Source organism: Bidens hawaiensis, unplaced genomic scaffold (genome assembly GCF_021521415.1).
Source record: "Bidens hawaiensis isolate Kalapana, Puna unplaced genomic scaffold, B.hawaiensis_p1.1 tig00009958_1, whole genome shotgun sequence".
In the NCBI taxonomy this organism is placed as follows: Eukaryota; Viridiplantae; Streptophyta; class Magnoliopsida; order Asterales; family Asteraceae; genus Bidens; species Bidens hawaiensis.
In genome coordinates this window covers 164,265-184,630 of record NW_027491754.1, presented here as the reverse complement: position 1 = coordinate 184,630, position 20,366 = coordinate 164,265, and positions in this window count along the sequence as shown.

The window sequence follows — 20,366 nt, the reverse complement described above, 5'->3', positions numbered from 1 at the left end:
TCTAGATTAGCTTAATTTTAGTTAATAAATTTATAACTATTTTTAGCACATCAAGTTTTTGGCGCATTTACTGGGGATTCTTGGCGATTGTGTTAGTAGCTTTGATTAGACTTGCTTGCTATATACGTGTTATTTGTATTTTGTTTAGTTTTTGAGTCGTAGAAGTTAGGTTAATATAGTTTAGTTTTATTTAGGAGTATTTTAGTAGGAGTTTACTTTGTTTTATTTTATTTTGAGTCGTAGGAGTCTAATTGTCCGTGTCTTTTATTTCTTTTGAGTCTCGTAAATATGTGTGAGATTTGTGGTGGACCCCATTTTACGCTTATTTATCCTCAATATGTGGGATTTTTATCACATTATTATACTAACCCTCCTGTGCAGCCGCAACAAAATTTTTTGCAAGGGCCTCCTTCGTATTATTATGATGATCTACATCAGCAGCCGCAGCATAATCAAGGTCAATTCGGTGGTCAATATTCTAATCACAACCCTGTTGAGAGTAGTATGAAGAATTTAGAGAACGTTTTAGCTCAATATTTGTCCTCAGATTCCCAAAAAAAGTTAGTTGAGCAGGATATCCTCTTGAAAAATCAGCAGAGCGTTATTACAGATCTCCAACGTATAATAGAAAGCATTAATAGGAGATTGGACGAAGAATAGGAAGAAGAAAAGAGATTGAAGTTGTTAAAGTATGTTGACGTGTCAGATGAGGGGATCACTCAAGTAATGGAGACAAAAATGGACGATGAAGTCACCCCTCCGGTTCCACAAGTCGCTGTTGCTAATTACTGGAGTGACTCTGATGATGAAATATATGAAGAATAGTGCGCTGCTTATCAGGGGTCTTTAGTAAAGAAAGAAGAGATAGAGGAGGAAGTGGACTTGGGAGATTCACTTGAGTTGATGTTTGGTGTTGAAGAATAGGAGGAAGTGGATTTGGGAGATTCACTTGAGTTAATGTTCAGTGTTGAGGAAGAGGTTGAGAATACGTTGTGTGAAGAGGATGATTTTTTGGATTTGGAGTTAGAAGGGTTGCTTAAGTATGATGAGATAGGTGAGTTCGATTCAGAGGGTGACTTAGCATTTTTTCTAGCTCTATTGGAAGATATAGAAGTGGTGGTAGTGGAAGACCTCCATAGCTGGCCTGTGGCACTTATAATAAATGTTGCTCATAAATCAAAACCACGGGAGAAGGCGAAGAGAAGAGCATCTGCGAACCGGAATAATTTACAAATTAGAAGATGGTCTACAGGAAAGAAGAAGCCATTGAAGTTCAAGAATGACCAGTCTTCTCAATACATGTCATGCATCTGGTTCATGCCTAGTAAGTTTAATTTTTGGTGGTCTGACTCGTCAAGAATTTTTAAATCATTTTTCAATTCCACCGTTAAAATTTCAATGTTTAACAAGTACCGGTTGGAACTGAACGGGTTGGATAGGCTGCAGATCAAAGAGAAACCTCCTGATTAAGCTTAAGTGTGGGGAGGTTCCACGGAGTTTGTATAATTTTTGAGTCACTAACATAGTCTTTTGTAGTTTTTCTTTGTTTTTATGTTTTTAAGTTTTATAGGTTTTGAGATAGAAGATCCCCATGAAGTATAATGCAAAATTCAAGTGTGGGGATGGAGCAGCCGACCTATATACTTTTTATTATTTGCTGCTGATATTCATGTTTTATTCATTGGTTGGGTTGGTCGGTCCGGTAAAGTACTTTGAATGTTTAACATCTATCAAGTGGATAAGATATGTTTTAGATATTGTTTGATGTGTTTGCCGCTTTCGTTCGTGAATGAGAGAATGAGATGCCGTTTGCTGGGTACGCTCGGAGTTGGAGGGCAGCTATGGATGAAGACTTTTGCATCATATTTCATGCACATATTACTAGCTAAGTCTTTTCCATTATCTATCTTGCATGTTTATTTTTATTTTTGGATTTTATTTTTAAATTATTTTTAGGTTTTGATTTTTTGTATTCCGATTTTATTTTTATTTTTCGTCCTTATCCTTGCATTGAGGACGATGCTAAATTTAAATGTGGGGATATGATACTTGAGTCGTTAAAAAAAAATAAAAAATAAAAAAAAAGTTTTGAAAAATATTCTTTGATTTTGTTTCTTTTTGCGTTTAAATGGGAGATGAGGATACTTATCGGGAATCGGTTTTTCAAACTATTAATAATAAGATGTATTTAAAAAACACGCACTTAACTTGGGATGTGTCGGTAGGCTTAGCTTTGAGATTGAAAGGGCAGTCTGACAATTGGTTAAAAACGATATAAATATGATTTTTAGTGGGATAAATGTTAAGTCTGTATAAAATACGAGATGAAAGGTCGGCCATACTCAAGCCTCATTTTTAGTTTGATTGTAGAAAATTATGAATTTTATAGAAATCGGAATACGCTATCATACGATGCTTGAGTAGGTTTAAACATTAAAGTATGCCGTGTAGCCGGTGATATAAACTTAAAACTTGCACTTCTAGTTTTAGTGGTTAACACTTCATAGGCGTATGGTTTTATAGCCTACAATCCTGTATTGATAGGATGCCTCGGGTTCGGAGACCACGAGTCATTTTACGGTTGTTCATATGGGTATCTTCGGATATTTAAATAAAAGCTTTTAAGCATAAACCCCTAGTTTGCTGCAATCATTACACTCACTTACATCAATTATAGTGAAGTAAAATCTTGATAATCCAGTGATCATCCCAATGTTAGTCATATGTGGTCCTCTTACTTGCGTCCCATACCATTAAGAACAGGATCAACTAGAGACACGACGCATGTAAACCGACAGATGGAAACTTGTAAAATCACGTGTGGTAATGGATTCGAGGTATTGCTTGATAATGGGGGTATGCCATGTAGTGGGGATCACTAGCTAATTAGTTGAATAATTGAACCTTAATCCTATCTAATTGCTGCTAGGTAGACTTTGATTCTTAAACTTAGGTGGATAAACAATATCCTTGATCGTCTTAGCTATTCATGAAAAGTGTGCAACAATGTTTTAATCTGCTATTTATGAGATTTAAGTCAAGTTGGGGTGGTTTGATCCGATAAAATCTAAAATAAAACGGATCTTGATTGTGGGTTCCACTAGATTATATACAAAATAATGATAATAATAGTTGGATCTTACTTGTTCCGGTAAATACAAAGGCATGGGTTTAAGTGGATAACAATATCGGTGATCGCAGTTTTTGCGTTGTTCAAATTTTAAGATAACCAATATGTTTTAATACCATATTTCTCCGATTCTGATCCCATTGCAACTAGAATTTTTCAGTGATGAAAAAGGTTTAAGTGTGGGGATATTTGATATGTTCTAAAATATACGTATTATTATATAAATATTTTCTACACTTTTAAGTGCTTTGAGCGAGGTTTTTATTAGATATTATTCTTTGTTGGCTCATCTATGAGGTTTTAAGGTTTTAAGAGATACTGTGCTAAAATTGGATATTTTTACCAAACTTGAGACCAAAGAGTTAATAGTCAAATAGATTTACTATTATTATTGTTATTATTATCATTAATAATGTTGTTATTTGTATTATGGTTATTACTAAAAATACATATTATTCAAACATAGTAACATATGTATTAATAATTAATATAATGTGATCTTTTAACGTTTGAACTAAATCATTGATTTCAAGAATTAATTAATTCATGGTTTGCATTCAATCAGAATATCTGTGAGTAGGACCCACGCTGGAATAAAGAGAAATATCTACGGGCTTCGGTAACCGTGGGCTGGTGCAAGATATGGCTTGGACTTTAATTAAATTGTTGGCCACCAGTGTTAAAGAGGGGAGAGCCCTACGAATAGGAGAGAGCCGCCATATTGGATATATTATTATTATTTTTGGCTACTGGAAGGCACTAAAGAGAGAAAAAGGTCGATAGAAGGGAAAAACCCAGTAGAGAATAGAGCCTTTGGTTCAAACGGATAATGTTTGGGTTTAACACCTATCCTTGGTTTGAATTTATTGTTTAAACATATTTATTATTTTTTTGTTTTTGAGTATGATTGTTAACTAAACCCTTATATCGCCTAGGCTTATGATGAACCTTTGATTGACATTTTATTTTATTTGGGATTTGCTTTTTGTTATAGGTTCATGAATCAGTAAAGAGTTTAATATTATTTAATTGATGCATATGAGTGCTAGGTTTTATTTGGTAAGTTTTATTGTTTCACAGAGTCTTTGGTGATTGCCTGTCATATAATAGGATTCTGTTACGTCATTTACTGTGTGTTCTTGACTAGTTTGTGATTGATTTATAATAAGATCATAGAAACAATATTATTAATCAACTAAATAAAAGTGTGGCGCTAGCCTAAAAAGCTGTAAGGTGATAGGTTATTTGATAGGTCTTGGTTGATTAAGGTTGCTAGATTTAATTCTTCTTAAGGAGTCCGTCTAGGTTTGATTTTTCAACTTTGTCTATTAATGTCGAATGAATTTATTAAATTGCCTTTGATTTCCATGCTTTAAGGTAGGATTTCGTATAAATGTACTCGTTCATAATTATTTAGATAACCGTAAGGAAGTTTAATATTAAACCTGATGTTCGTAAGAATTTATTAGAAATCCATAGGTGTCTTTTTGAGAAGGGTCAGGGGTCCTGTTCGGGTTTTCTTTTAAATAATTATTTTATGATCCCGGTTCCATAACGAAGCATTTTCCGATTATTTGATAACTGAACTTTGGGGATTCTAGTCTAGGTGGTTTTTCATCGTTATCTGTTTTCAAATCAATTTAATTGTCTGTTGTTTATTTTATTTGTTTTTCTTAATTAGTTTTCACTAAACCCCCCTCAAAATAATAATAAATAAATAGTTGCGTCTTTAGTTAAGTCTAATTAGTTAATTTACGTAATTTAAAGTGTTTCGTGGGTTCGATATCCAGACTTACTTAACTGTACTAGAGTCGACCGGTTCACTTGCCGATTAGTAGTTTTAGTTAGGTTAAGAGTCTAGAATTATTAATTAGTGTTTAGATTAGCGTAATTTTAGTTAATAAATTTATAACTACTTTTAGCACATCACATCATCAAAGATCTTATAGCTCTGATGAGTATTATGGGGTCTGTAGTAAAAAAAAAATTTTGTATGTGGCAATCCATCTCAACTTGCAAGACACTTTAAGAATTGGCATAGACAATAAAGGGATATGCAAAAACAGTTCAATCAGTTACGATCTACAACTGCTAGTAATTCAGGATCAAGGACTTATCAACCTATAAGTGATGCCAGTGAAATGGATGTGTGATCCAATGTTGATAAACCAAGAAAGAGAAAAAGCCTTTTTGGATAACCAAGAAGGAGAGAGCATAACAGGATTCAAAGACTACCAAGTTAAAAATCCACCAAAAACAGATTTAAAGAGAAAGAAACAAAATCCAAAGATTGAAAAATCTAAGGATTTTATTTTGAAAACAAATAAGACTAGGTCCAAGCATTTAAAAAACAAGGAACATTTTTCTACATAGATTCCTAAGGACTATTCTTCTAGTAATGATTCACCAACAAGCAATATATTTTCAGAAAATAAAATAAAATTTGGAGACTTTTTGGTTAATCTTCCGGAGACAACTTTGTCTAGGGAACCAATGTCTAATTAACTGCTGATGCATGTAGGGTTAGTCAAGAAGGCCTGTCAATAGTATTTGGTACTTAAACAGGGTTACACATGACATATGACAGGAGACGAATATTTACTGTGTAATGTTCAACTGTTTGATGGTGGATCATTATCTTCTGCTGGCAACATGGGTGGGAAAATAATGAAGAGAGGAAAGGTGTCTAATGGCACTTTAACCTTTGAAGATGTCAACCTTGTGGAACAACTTAACCACAATCTGTTCAGTGTCTCTCAATTATGTGACAAGCTATACTCCACTCTCTTTACTGAACATGAGTGTCTGATCTTAAAAACAGGTTTTCAAGTTCCAGAGGAATGAATTCTGATGTGTACTCCGAGGCACAATGACGCATACATTTTAGACATGATAAGCTCGTATACACGACCAGCTAATTCATGTCTACTATCTAAAGCCTCAGAGAACGATTCATCACTTTGGCATAGACGTCTTGGTCATGTCAACTTTAAGAATTTGAACAGAATTGTGAAAGGTGAGCATGTGGGGGGTTTGCCTGTCAAAACTTTCTGTTGCTTTGAAAAATGTGTTTCATGTTCTAAATGCATGCAACACAAACTCATTCACGGGCCCAAGACTTTAAATTCTATAGATTCGATTCTTCAGTTGCAGCATATGGACCTGTTTGGACCTATTCATCCTTTGGCAATAGGTCAAAAAGCCTATTATCTTGTTGTTACTAATGATTATTCTTGTTTCAGTTGGACATTTCTTCTAGGTCGTAAGGATAAAACAACTCAATTCCTGATCAGATTCATGACACTTGTGAAGAACCAAACCGAGAAATGAATCAAGTGTATACGATGCAATAATGAAACAGAATTCTGCAACCGAATGATGAATGATTTTTGTCACTCCAAAAGGATACACCATCAATTCAGTGCCACATAAACTCCATAACAGAATGGGGTTGCTGAAAGACGAAACAGAACACTGATCGAAGCTACTAGAAAGATGTTGTTAGACTCAAAACATCCATTATTTTTGTGGGGTAAAGCAATTAATACTGCTTGCTTCATTCAAAACCGTGTCTTGCTCAACAAGCGTATGAAGAAGACTCCATATGAAGTCTACTACAAAACCAGCCGCAAGTCAACTACTTCAAGACCTTCGGGTGTCCATGTACTCTGCTTCATACAAATGCCTATTCAGGTCCAAAGTTTGCTGAAAAGGCAGATGAGTGTTGTTTTGTTGGGTACGCTTCCAACAAGACCGCTTATCGAGTTTACAATAAGAAAGCAGGAGTGTTTATGGAATCCTTCAATGTTGCTGGCAAGAGCTAATCAGATAGACGCTCGCACCGACCCAAACTGGATGTTTGATTATGATTACCTGTTCAACCAGTTTCACGTTATGTCTACCCCTCCAACCCAAACTGTAGTACCTCAATCCGTATTGATTCAAGCTTTCATAGATAGTTTGGATAATGTTAATATGCCTAGTGGTGCTCAAGTCAGAAACGCATTTCTTATAGCTCCGTAACCGGCTGTAGTTAATCCAGCTCTACAAGCCGCAGATTCAACCGACGTTGTTTTGGTTAAAGATGTTTCCGACTTGGATTGAGGTTCTTCATACTTGTCGGCTGATATGAACCTGTAGTTGTTCCTCAGTTAGAGGCAAGTGTTGTTGAATTTGTACCCACACCTCCTCTTGCAGACATTGAAGCACCTGCTGCTACTGAAGATGTTGTTCTAAGTAAGGTTTCATCTGATGCTTAAAATACTACCGATTAAACACCGGTTCCAGCAATTGTCGTTCCTTTTATTAACGTCGAAAGTGGATAATTCATCGGCTATTGCCTTGATGAAGAACCCGGTTTTTCACGCGAGAATAAACACATCAACACACGATACTTTTTCATTTGAGAGTGCATCGAGAGAGAACAAATCATGGTGGAGCATGTTAGGGAGATTTTCAAAGAGCAGACATCCTTACAAAATCGTTGCCACGTTGAAGTTTAACGAGATGTGAAACTTCATCGGTGTCACAAGATTAGGGGGTGATTGTTAGTGTAATCTTGCGTAAGTGCAGGGACCTAGTTGTCGTACTTAAAAACCTAGAGGGTTTTTGAGTTAGTTTTTCTCCTATTCTTGTTTAACAAGTAATTGTATGGTTATAAATAGGGGTTATTTGTAATCAAGTAATCATACAAAACCAACAATAATTAATACAATATGTAGGGCCAATATTCTATATTGTTTTTAGGATTGTGTATGTCGTTCTAGTTTGCTTTTAGTCGGTATATTACGTACTCGGTACTTTTATTTTGTAGGTTTATTATGTAAACTTTGGAGAAATGGGGACCATATATAAGGGACACTTTACCCATTTCTCCACAACTAACTACAACTCAAGAGAAACACATTTTGGAAATAAAGTTTTCTCTCTCTATCTTCTTCTTCTTTCTTTCAAGCAAATAAACTGTAACGATTCCGGCAAATCCAGGTATACCCTAGCCGGTATATACCATTTACGTGTCATTTAAATATTGATTATATGAGTTATAGTACGTATATACGAGTATATATGATTCCTAGTACGAATCATACTCGATTTTATAGTGAATCGTATTGGAATTACAATTAACCAATGAGCGATTATTGAAACCCGAACGAATCGGGAATTACATTATAGACGAAGTATATAATGTTTAGTGATATTTACGAAGTATTAATGCTTCGGGATAAGTAAATTATAGCACAGAAAAAGGATTTCGATTTAATGGTGCGTCGGTACGCTAAACGAAACCTTTAACACCAAACCAAGCAAGAGACGATCAATCAAGCCGAAAAAGATGCGTAATTATTAATAATATGATGTTTTAATGTCATGGGTTAAGTTTTTAAAGTTTTTAAATCAGTTTTATGTAAATTTTATTTTAACCCGAAAAACGATCATTTTAGGCTCGTTTTAAGCCGAATTACGCGTTTAAACGAGAAACGAACTGAGCCAGATTATCCAAAACATCATCTGGAATACGGATATCCAAGTGTGTGGCTTAGAATGGACTTGTGGGTCCCACCCCCACCTCCACTAAGACCGATCGGTCTTTGTACCACACACACACACTTCATTTCTTTTTTTAAAACACCAAAACACTCAAACTCTCTCAATCTTCAAACCTTCATCCAAGATTCATCCATTTTTCACCAAGATCTTCAAGGTATATACATGATTTGATGCTTGAATCTTGTTTTTAATTTCATAATTCTTGAGAAAGTGAGGTTTCAAGTGAAATATGGGTGAAAACCCGAGATGAAACCGATTCTTGGAGAATCAAGGGATGTATACAAGTTATACAAAGGATCTTGGTCCAAGAAAGTAGTTAAAAGAGTTTAGAACGAAATGTTACGGTTAAAATCTTTGTTAAATGAGTTTCCAAGTGAAGGATGGGTGAAAACCCGAGATGAAACCGACTCTTGCATGATCAAGAGATGTATACATGTTATACAAGGGATCTTGGTCCAAGAAGTGAGTAAAAAGAGTCGAGAACGGATTTTTACGGTTAAAACCTTTGTTTTACATAAAAACCGACACTATGAAAGAAATGGTTTGATTGTTGGTGTAACTTGCTTGGTATAGTGTTATTGTGCTTGTAAGTGTTGAATCTAGCGGCTAGCAAAGGCTAGAAACCAAGATCTTTGCGATCTAAAGCTAGAAAACACGAGATAGTTCGGTTTTCGTGTGTATATGAAATTTGGACAGATTTTCGTGTGCTTAGAGTCGGGTCACGAAATTTCACAGAGATGATCTACACATGAAAATATGAGATCTGTGAAAGTTTGGTAATTTTTGGATAAAAGATGAATATTTGGTGAATTTAATGCTCGGTTTTGGCCAAAAATAGTGAAAAATAGCTAAACATGATGAAAAATTCTGGAAAATTTAAGAAACGCTTTTTATAACATATAAAAGTCACCCACAAAATTTGAGCTCAGTTGGAAAAGTCTAAGTAGGCTTTTCGGTGAAACGAGTTCTAGGGCTTTCTAGCTCGGTTTTGGGTGAAAATGGCTTGAAAAATAAGTTTTAAATTCTGGAAAAATTCCAGGAAGTTATGAGGATGACAGAGATCATCCCAGAAAAATTTGGGATTTTTCTAAAGTGTTTTGGTATTTTTGACATATTTAGTGTTTTAATAAGATTTAAAAATAGATAAATAAATGTAAATATAAGAAAATAAATCTGGAAAAATTTTGTAAAATTTTCTTTCTGTCAAAATAAGTTTTGTGCAAAAATTCAAGACCCGAGACTAAACGGGTAATTATTTGTGCTAAAAAGAACGTAAAAACAAATATTTAAAGCTTAAAACGTGTAAACCGGCAAAGTTCGCATAAGCGAGCTGACTGGTACACGAAAACTTTAAAAATGGACTATTTTCATAAATCTAAGTAAATTAAGTAAAAATAAATCATCCGAAAATAATTCGGATGATTTGGGTAATTTTACCCGATTTTACTGTTTCCGGCACCCAAATGACGGAAACGGGCCCCGCGGCCAAACGGGGTGTCAAACCGAGCTCTAATTTCATCACTTTAACTAAAATAGCATCCAAACACCATTTTTGGGTCGGGTGTGGCCCAAACTCATTTTTGAAACTTAAAAACGGATAACCGTGCTAGGCACGCGAATCAAAGAAAACATAAAAATGATAATTTAGACTGTCAAACTCTAAGCAATGTCACAATCTGAGTCCTTAGAAGTGTCACGGGGTTAACATTGTCCCCGAATCGAGTACAGTACTGGGTTAACAATGTTCCCAGATGTACCGATTGATACGTATTTAAGTTATGGGAATTATATAGTAACGACTAGATATTATATTACAGATCCAGGCACGTAGCTGTTCCTTATATTACCCACCGACTCACAAAAAGGTGAGTTTTCACGAGCCCCTTTTAATGAATTGTTTTAATTATATTTTCCCGGGGCGGAAAACATGTCTTATTTAAAGTATTTAAGTACATACCGATCGTATGGAAATACTTGTACATTTATATATATATGGTCTGATGCACAGAATATATAAAATGTTTATCATGTGTTATTGTTCTGGGGTAACATAGTTCCCAGGGGTTATTATTGTTCTGGGGTAACATAGTTCCCAGGGGTTATTATTGTTCTGGGGTAACATAGTTCCCAGGGGTTGTTATTGTTATGGGGTAACATAGTTCCCAGGGGTATTTATTGTTCTGGGGTAACATAGTTCTCAGGGGTTATTATTGTTCTGGGGTAACATAGTTCCCAGGGGTTGTTATTGTTCTGGGGTAACATAGTTCCCAGGGGTATTTATTGTTCTGGGGTAACATAGTTCCCAGGGGTTATTATTGTTCTGGGGTAACATAGTTCCCAGAAAGTTAATGGAAATGTTCTGGGGTAACATAGTTCCCAGCATGATTATATTGTTAATAAATGATTATTAAAATGATTTGTCAGTGTTTATTTAAATTAGTGAAACTCACCAACTATTCGTAGTTGACCCGTTTTCTTTACATGTTTTCTAGGTATGCCCAAGTTGGAATGATTGATATGTGCTTAACTATCTGTGCTACCTGTTGGAAGCTTGCTGCTCTATGTTTTGTAATGAATTTATTAATGTCTTATCGGTAAAATATGTGTGTAACACCTAGACAGTAATGAAACTCGCAACAATGTAATATGTTATAAATTAATGTAGTGGTATTTTCCTTATAAGCAATGCTGTTGATATCAGATGTGTCTGTGGCATCCCGTGTACGTTTCCGCTGCGGTTACGGGGTGTTACAGAACTTGGTATCAGAGCCATTGGTTATAAAGAATTAGGATGTCTGAAAAAGATACCTAAAATATATCCAGTAGCTCAAGTATTATAGGATCTGAATATCAACTAATAATATATTGTGACGAGATCGGGATGAACTTGGATGGACAAGTGGGTTATTTTGGTCCGGAACATATTAACAGACTTGTCTGCACGAGGGAATTCAGGGGAAGTCACGGGGAATTTAAATAGGTAAAAATGGCAACATATGTGTAAGTATATGATAATATTATTATGTGGTAAAATTGTATAAGTAAGTGCATGTTAATTTGATTTTGAATTACACTATGAAAAGGGACTATATGTTTGTTAACTTGTGTGCAGGTAAAAATGGCAAGAACACCTAGTGTGTCGACGGAAGAGGACCCGGAAGAGGTCAGTTCCGGGGCCTCTGGAAGCCCAAGTGTAGCACCCAGCTCCGGGCCTTCGGAGGCTAGTCATAGTACTTCTAGACAGACCACCCCAGCTAGGAGTGCTAGTTTACCCTCCCCTGCTAGGGTTACCAGGTCTCCTACCCCGCCCGCACCACAGACCGCCCCGATTCCCCCCAGACACGGCCCCCGCCTCACGGCGCGGATCAGTGCCCCGTATGTTCCGCCCACTGTTACCCCACCCAGATCCACTTACCATAGGGGCGAGTCCTCCCGCCCCCAGCCCGAGCCTGCGACCCTACCTGTGTGGGGTCTTCCGAGGCAGGAACGGGACTTGGCGGCTTGGCTACGTGTTCTCACCGAACAGGTGAACGAGCACTCTGCCGCCATGGTTGTGGGGGTACAGAGGCGGGCGTACCTCGGGGACAGCATACAGGACCACCAGTATGCTATTAACCAGTTAAAGAGGGAGTGCTCATACTCCCACTGGTTGATCGGCCAGATGGAAACCCGAATCCGGGTCATGGTGGCGGTGTTGGTGGTGCTGGTGGCGGTGTTGGTGGGGTTGGTTTACCACCATGTGTAGATGCGTTAGATGGTAGAATCTTGAACCGCTTTTTGATACTCCATGTGAGCAGTTAGTGGTGATGCTAACATGGAGTGAATCTTGTTTAGTTATGATACAACCACTGGCCCATAGGGGGTCTCTTTTAGGGCATATCATTATCGATACTTTTGGGTATCATTCAAGCACTGACCCATTGCGGGTTATGTCGAGATGATACCGACATAGGGCCCTTGTAATAAAACTTAGTTATGTAATGTTGACTGGAAAGTATGTAAACTGATGTTTGTGTAATATGTATCCATGTTTACTAATGAATGAAATATGTATTGTGTTTTATGATTTGAGATGGTATTGATTATATGTATTTCTTTGATGATTGTGTAGAATGGCACCGAAACGATCAACGAAAATATCGGAAGTAGATGTGAGCCGTTTGATTGCTCAACAGTTGGAGGCGGCGATACCGGATATAGTATCGCGCATCGCCGCCAGTATTAATAACTCGACCAATCCAACCCCTCCGAGCAATCAAACGCCCATAAATAATGACGGGGAACAAAATGCTAATCCTCCAAGGAATGATAACACTATTCCGAGTAATGACGCACCGCCTAGGGTGGTCGTTACTGACAGCAATGGCCCTATACCTACGGTAGAGACAAACCGTACGGAACCAATTCGTGCATCCAGGGGATGTTCGATCAAGGATTTCATGTTGTGCAAGCCATTAGAGTTTAGCGGGTCTGAAGGACCGAATGGGTTAGTTAAATGGATAGAGAAAATAGAATCAGTGGTGAATATTAGCAACTGTCCCGAGGATTGTATCGTTAAGTACGCCACCTGTACATTCACCGACCATGCCTTGACATGGTGGAACACCATAGTACAGACTCGAGGTCAGGTGGCGACAAACCACATGACCTGGACGGAGCTTAAGGCTCTTGTGTTGGAACATTTCTGTCCAAAGAATGAATTGAAGAAACTGGAAAATGAGTTGTGGAATCTGGAGATGAAGGGGGCGGACCACTTGGGTTATACCAATCGGTTCAATGAACTGTCACGATTAGTACCGTGGTTGGTCACCCCGGAGACGAAGAGGGTGGAACGTTATATTTGGGGACTTACTCCAGTAGTGAGGAGTATAGTCAACGCGGGGGGACACCGGACGTATGAAAGTGCAGTGACACAGGCTGGCATAGTCACGTATGATTTCTTGCGGAGCGGATCACTAAAGGTGACAGGAGAATCCGCTGGGGGAAAACGGGGTGCGCATGATCATAGAATCCAAGAAAAGCAGCAAAGCAAACGAGCTAGGCCCGCTGCCCAGAGCTATGCCATGACTAGTTCGGGCGGAAGGCAAGAACCGCAGAAGGGAACGTTTCCTAGGTGCGGGAAATGTGGTTACCACCATAGTGGCGTGTGCAAAGAGGTGGTGTGCCACCGGTGTGGCAGGGTTGGACACTACGCACCAAATTGTAAGACAAATCTGAACAACCTGAACCGACAACCACAACCTATTCGGGCGCAACCATTTAGAACTCAACCAGCCCGACAGCAGAACCCACAAGGAAACCAGATGGTGACCACTAGCCGTGCTTGCTACGAATGCGGCAGCACGGATCACTTCAAAAGGAACTGCCCGAAACTGAATCAGGGAGGAAACGGGAGACAACTCGCGGGTCAGCCATCGTCTTCCAATCCGGCGCGAGGCCGAGCATTTGTGATGGGAGCGAACGAGGCGCGCCAGGACCCAGCGTAGTGACAGGTACCTTCCTCGTCTCTGATCATTACGCTTCTGTATTATTTGATACAGGCGCCGATAGAAGTTTTGTCTCCGTTAGATTCCTTTCGATAGCAAACCTTCCTATTGGTGAAACCATAGAACCTTACACCGTAGAAGTCGCTAACGGTAAAACCATGATAGTTAATCGGATAGTTCGGAATTGCCCTTTTATTCTGAACGAACAATCCTTCCTGATCAACTTGTTACCGGTAGAATTGGGTAGTTTTGACGTGATAGTGGGAATGGATTGGTTGGCACGTAATAGGGTAGAAATAAACTGTGAAAAGAAAACCGTCAAGATCCGGGTGTCGGATGACGAGGAGGTATTAGTGCAGGGAGAAAAATCCGGCACCATGATACCATTTATATCCCACCTCAAGGTGTTGAAATATATACGGCAGGGATGTGTGGCGTATCTAGCGAGCCTGACGGCCGCTGATTCTGAGGAAAAACGGGTGGACGATATTCCCGTGGTACGCGAATTTCCACAAGTTTTTCCAGAGGAACTTCCTGGATTACCGCCAACCCGACAGGTCGAATTCAGAATCGATCTGTTACCACAAGCTGGCCCTGTTGCTAAGGCCCCTTACAGACTTGCACCGTCCGAGATGCAAGAATTATCCAACCAGTTGCAGGAATTGTTGGATAAGGGATTTATTCGTCCCAGCTATTCCCCGTGGGGTGCACCTGTACTATTTGTGAAAAAGAAGGACGGAAGCCTTCGAATGTGCATTGACTACAGGGAATTGAATAAGTTAACCATCAAAAATAGGTATCCTCTTCCCCGGATCGATGATTTGTTCGACCAACTACAAGGTGCGAGCTATTTCTCAAAGATTGATCTTAGATCGGGATACCACAAAGTTAAAATTCAGGAGGAGGATATCCCAAAAACCGCGTTTCGGACTCGCTACGGCCACTATGAATTTCTAGTTATGCCTTTTGGGCTAACAAATGCGCCAGCGGTGTTCATGGATCTCATGAACCGAGTCTGTAAACCCTATCTCGACAAATTCGTCATTGTATTTATTGACGATATTTTGATATACTCGAAGAGTAAAGAAGAGCACGAGCAACACTTAAAGTTAGTTTTAGAGCTCCTGGATCGGGAGAAGTTATATGCAAAATTCTCCAAGTGTAACTTCTGGTTACAAGAGGTGCAATTCCTCGGTCATGTTATAAACCACCAAGGAATACACGTTGATCCGAGTAAGGTTGAAGCTATTAAGAATTGGCAAGCGCCTAAATCTCCAAAGGAAATCCGCCAATTCTTAGGCTTAGCTGGGTACTATCGTCGATTTATTGAGAATTTTTCCAGCATTGCCCAACCTTTAACCCTGCTGACTCAAAAGGATCGGAAGTATGAATGGGGTGAAGAGCAGGAAACGGCATTTCAAACGCTAAAACAAAGATTGTGCCAAGCGCCAATCTTAAGTCTCCCCGACGGAGACGATGGATTTGTTGTATATTGTGACGCATCCCGTAAAGGGTTAGGATGCGTGTTAATGCAAAATAAAAAGGTCATAGCCTATGCGTCTCGACAGTTAAAAGTTCATGAGAAAAACTACACTACTCATGACTTGGAACTGGGAGCAGTCATCTTTGCACTTAAAATCTGGAGACACTATCTCTACGGTACAAAGTGCACCATATTCACTGATCATAAAAGTTTGCAACACATATTCGATCAGAAAGAACTGAATATGAGGCAACGAAGATGGGTCGAGATGCTGAGTGACTATGACTGTGACATACGGTATCACCCCGGCAAGGCTAACGTTGTAGCCGAAGCCTTGAGTAGAAAGGATCGAGTCAAGCCACTACGCGTGCGAGCGTTGGGGATGATAGTCCAGTCGAACCTTTCGGATTTGATTCGAGTCGCTCAACGCGAGGCGTTGAAAGAGGGCCAATTGGATAAAGAAGGACTTTACGGGAATGAGAAGAATTTCGAACAGCGTGTGGACGAAATTCTCTATTTCAAAAATCGGATTTGGATCCCGACCCTCCATGACCTTCGTGATTTGATCATGGATGAAGCACATAAATCGAAATATTCCATACATCCGGGATCAGATAAAATGTACAAGGATGTGAAAGAATTTTACTGGTGGCCGGGTATGAAAAAGGATATAGCCATCTACGTCGGCAAGTGTACGACGTGTGCGAGGGTTAAGGCGGAACACCAGAAACCCTCGGGGATGTTACAACAACCGGAGATTCCCGAATGGAAATGGGAGCAAATCACTATGGATTTCGTGACACACCTCCCTAAGACACCCCGGGGAAATGATGCAATTTGGGTAATTGTGGATAGATTAACCAAATCGGCACATTTTATTCCGATTAGAAACAATTATAACACCGAGAGACTTGCGCAAATTTATATAAATGAAATAGTGTCTCGTCATGGCATCCCCATCTCGATCATCTCCGATAGGGATAGCCATTTCACCTCCAAACTTTGGCAAGCTGTTCAAGAAGCATTGGGAACACGTATTGACCTAAGCACGGCTTACCACCCTCAGACCGATGGTCAGTCTGAGAGGACCATTCAAACTTTGGAGGATTTGCTTCGTGCCTGCGTACTGGACTTTAAGGGAAATTGGGATCAACATCTCCCACTCGTTGAATTTTCCTATAATAACAGTTACCATAGCAGTATAAAGGCAGCACCTTATGAAGCATTGTATGGGCGGAAGTGCCGATCACCACTTTGCTGGTCTGAAGTGGGTGACTCGCAGGTCATTAGATCGGATCTGGTCCAGGAGACGACCAGCAAGATTCTTGAAATTAAGAACAACTTGAAAGCCGCGCGGGATCGACAGAAGAGTTATGCCGATACCCGTCGAAAACCGTTGTCATTTGAAAAGGGTGAAAAGGTATATTTGAAAGTATCACCCTGGAAAGGAGTGGTCAGATTTGGAAAGGCGGGGAAGTTGGCCCCTAGATATATTGGGCCATTCATTATTACTGCTAAAATCGGTCCTGTAGCATACCGATTAGAACTGCCTGACGAACTGAGTGCAGTTCACAACGTGTTTCACGTGTCGAACTTGAAATGGTGTCTGTCGGATGAGACATCGGTGTTACCCTTAGAGGGTGTTCAAATAAATGATAATCTCAACTTCGTAGAGGAGCCCATTGAAATAGTGGACGGTAAGATCAAGCAACTTAGACATAATAAGATCTCGTTGGTCAAAGTTAGATGGAATTCGCAACGAGGCCCAGAATTTACTTGGGAACGAAAGGATGAATTTCAGAAGAAATACCCCCACCTATTTCCTCAAAAGGAAGTAGTTGACATGTAAAATTTCGAGGACGAAATTTTTATAACGGGGGGAGAATGTAACGATTCCGGCAAATCTAGGTATACCCTAGCCGGTATATACCATTTACGTGTCATTTAAATATTGATTATATGAGTTATAGTACGTATATACGAGTATATATGATTCCTAGTACGAATCATACTCGATTTTATAGTGAATCGTATTGGAATTACAATTAACCAATGAACGATTATTGAAACCCGAACGAATCGGGAATTACATTATAGACGAAGTATATAATGTTTAGTGATATTTACGAAGTATTAATGCTTCGGGATAAGTAAATTATAGCACAGAAAAAGGATTTCGATTTAATGGTGCGTCGGTACGCTAAACGAAACCTTTAACACCAAACCAAGCAAGAGACGATCAATCAAGCCGAAAAAGATGCGTAATTATTAATAATATGATGTTTTAATGTCATGGGTTAAGTTTTTAAAGTTTTTAAATCAGTTTTATGTAAATTTTATTTTAACCCGAAAAACGATCATTTTAGGCTCGTTTTAAGCCGAATTACGCGTTTAAACGAGAAACGAACTGAGCCAGATTATCCAAAACATCATCCGGATTACGGATATCCGAGTGTGTGGCTTAGAATGGACTTGTGGGTCCCACCCCCACCTCCACTAAGACCGATCGGTCTTTGTACCACACACACACACTTCATTTCTTTTTTTAAAACACCAAAACACTCAAACTCTCTCAATCTTCAAACCTTCATCCAAGATTCATCCATTTTTCACCAAGATCTTCAAGGTATATACATGATTTGATGCTTGAATCTTGTTTTTAATTTCATAATTCTTGAGAAAGTGAGGTTTCAAGTGAAATATGGGTGAAAAACCGAGATGAAACCGATTCTTGGAGAATCAAGGGATGTATACAAGTTATACAAAGGATCTTGGTCCAAGAAAGTAGTTAAAAGAGTTTAGAACGAAATGTTACGGTTAAAATCTTTGTTAAATGAGTTTCCAAGTGAAGGATGGGTGAAAACCCGAGATGAAACCGACTCTTGCATGATCAAGAGATGTATACATGTTATACAAGGGATCTTGGTCCAAGAAGTGAGTAAAAAGAGTCGAGAACGGACTTTTACGGTTAAAACCTTTGTTTTACATAAAAACCGACACTATGAAAGAAATGGTTTGATTGTTGGTGTAACTTGCTTGGTATAGTGTTATTGTGCTTGTAAGTGTTGAATCTAGCGGCTAGCAAAGGCTAGAAACCAAGATCTTTGCGATCTAAAGCTAGAAAACACGAGATAGTTCGGTTTTCGTGTGTATATGAAATTTGGACAGATTTTCGTGTGCTTAGAGTCGGGTCACGAAATTTCACAGAGATGATCTACACATGAAAATATGAGATCTGTGAAATTTTGGTAATTTTTGGATAAAAGATGAATATTTGGTGAATTTAATGCTCGGTTTTGGCCAAAAATAGTGAAAAATAGCTAAACATGATGAAAAATTCTGGAAAATTTAAGATAAGCTTTTTATAACATATAAAAGTCACCCACAAAATTTGAGCTCAGTTGGAAAAGTCTAAGTAGGCTTTTCGGTGAAACGAGTTCTAGGGCTTTCTAGCTCGGTTTTGGGTGAAAATGGCTTGAAAAATAAGTTTTAAATTCTGGAAAAATTCCAGGAAGTTATGAGGATGACATAGATCATCCCAAAAAAATTTGGGATTTTTCTAAAGTGTTTTGGTATTTTTGACATATTTAGTGTTTTAATAAGATTTAAAAATAGATAAATAAATGTAAATATAAGAAAATAAATCTGGAAAAATTTTGTAAAATTTTCTTTCTGTCAAAATAAGTTTTGTGCAAAAATTCAAGACCCGAGACTAAACGGGTAATTATTTGTGCTAAAAAGAACGTAAAAACAAATATTTAAAGCTTAAAACGTGTAAACCGGCAAAGTTCGCATAAGCGAGCTGACTGGTACACGAAAACTTTAAAAATGGACTATTTTCATAAATCTAAGTAAATTAAGTAAAAATAAATCATCCGAAAATAATTCGGATGATTTGGGTAATTTTACCCGATTTTACTGTTTCCGGCACCCAAATGACGGAAACGGGCCCCGCGGCCAAACGGGGTGTCAAACCGAGCTCTAATTTCATCACTTTAACTAAAATAGCATCCAAACACCATTTTTGGGTCGGGTGTGGCCCAAACTCATTTTTGAAACTTAAAAACGGATAACCGTGCTAGGCACGCGAATCAAAGAAAACATAAAAATGATAATTTAGACTGTCAAACTCTAAGCAATGTCACAATCTGAGTCCTTAGAAGTGTCACGGGGTTAACATTGTCCCCGAATCGAGTACAGTACTGGGTTAACAATGTTCCCAGATGTACCGATTGATACGTATTTAAGTTATGGGAATTATATAGTAACGACTAGATATTATATTACAGATCCAGGCACGTAGCTGTTCCTTATATTACCCACCGACTCACAAAAAGGTGAGTTTTCACGAGCCCCTTTTAATGAATTGTTTTAATTATATTTTCCCGGGGCGGAAAACATGTCTTATTTAAAGTATTTAAGTACATACCGATCGTATGGAAATACTTGTACATTTATATATATATGGTCTGATGCACAGAATATATAAAATGTTTATCATGTGTTATTGTTCTGGGGTAACATAGTTCCCAGGGGTTATTATTGTTCTGGGGTAACATAGTTCCCAGGGGTTATTATTGTTCTGGGGTAACATAGTTCCCAGGGGTTGTTATTGTTCTGGGGTAACATAGTTCCCAGGGGTATTTATTGTTCTGGGGTAACATAGTTCCCAGGGGTTATTATTGTTCTGGGGTAACATAGTTCCCAGGGGTTGTTA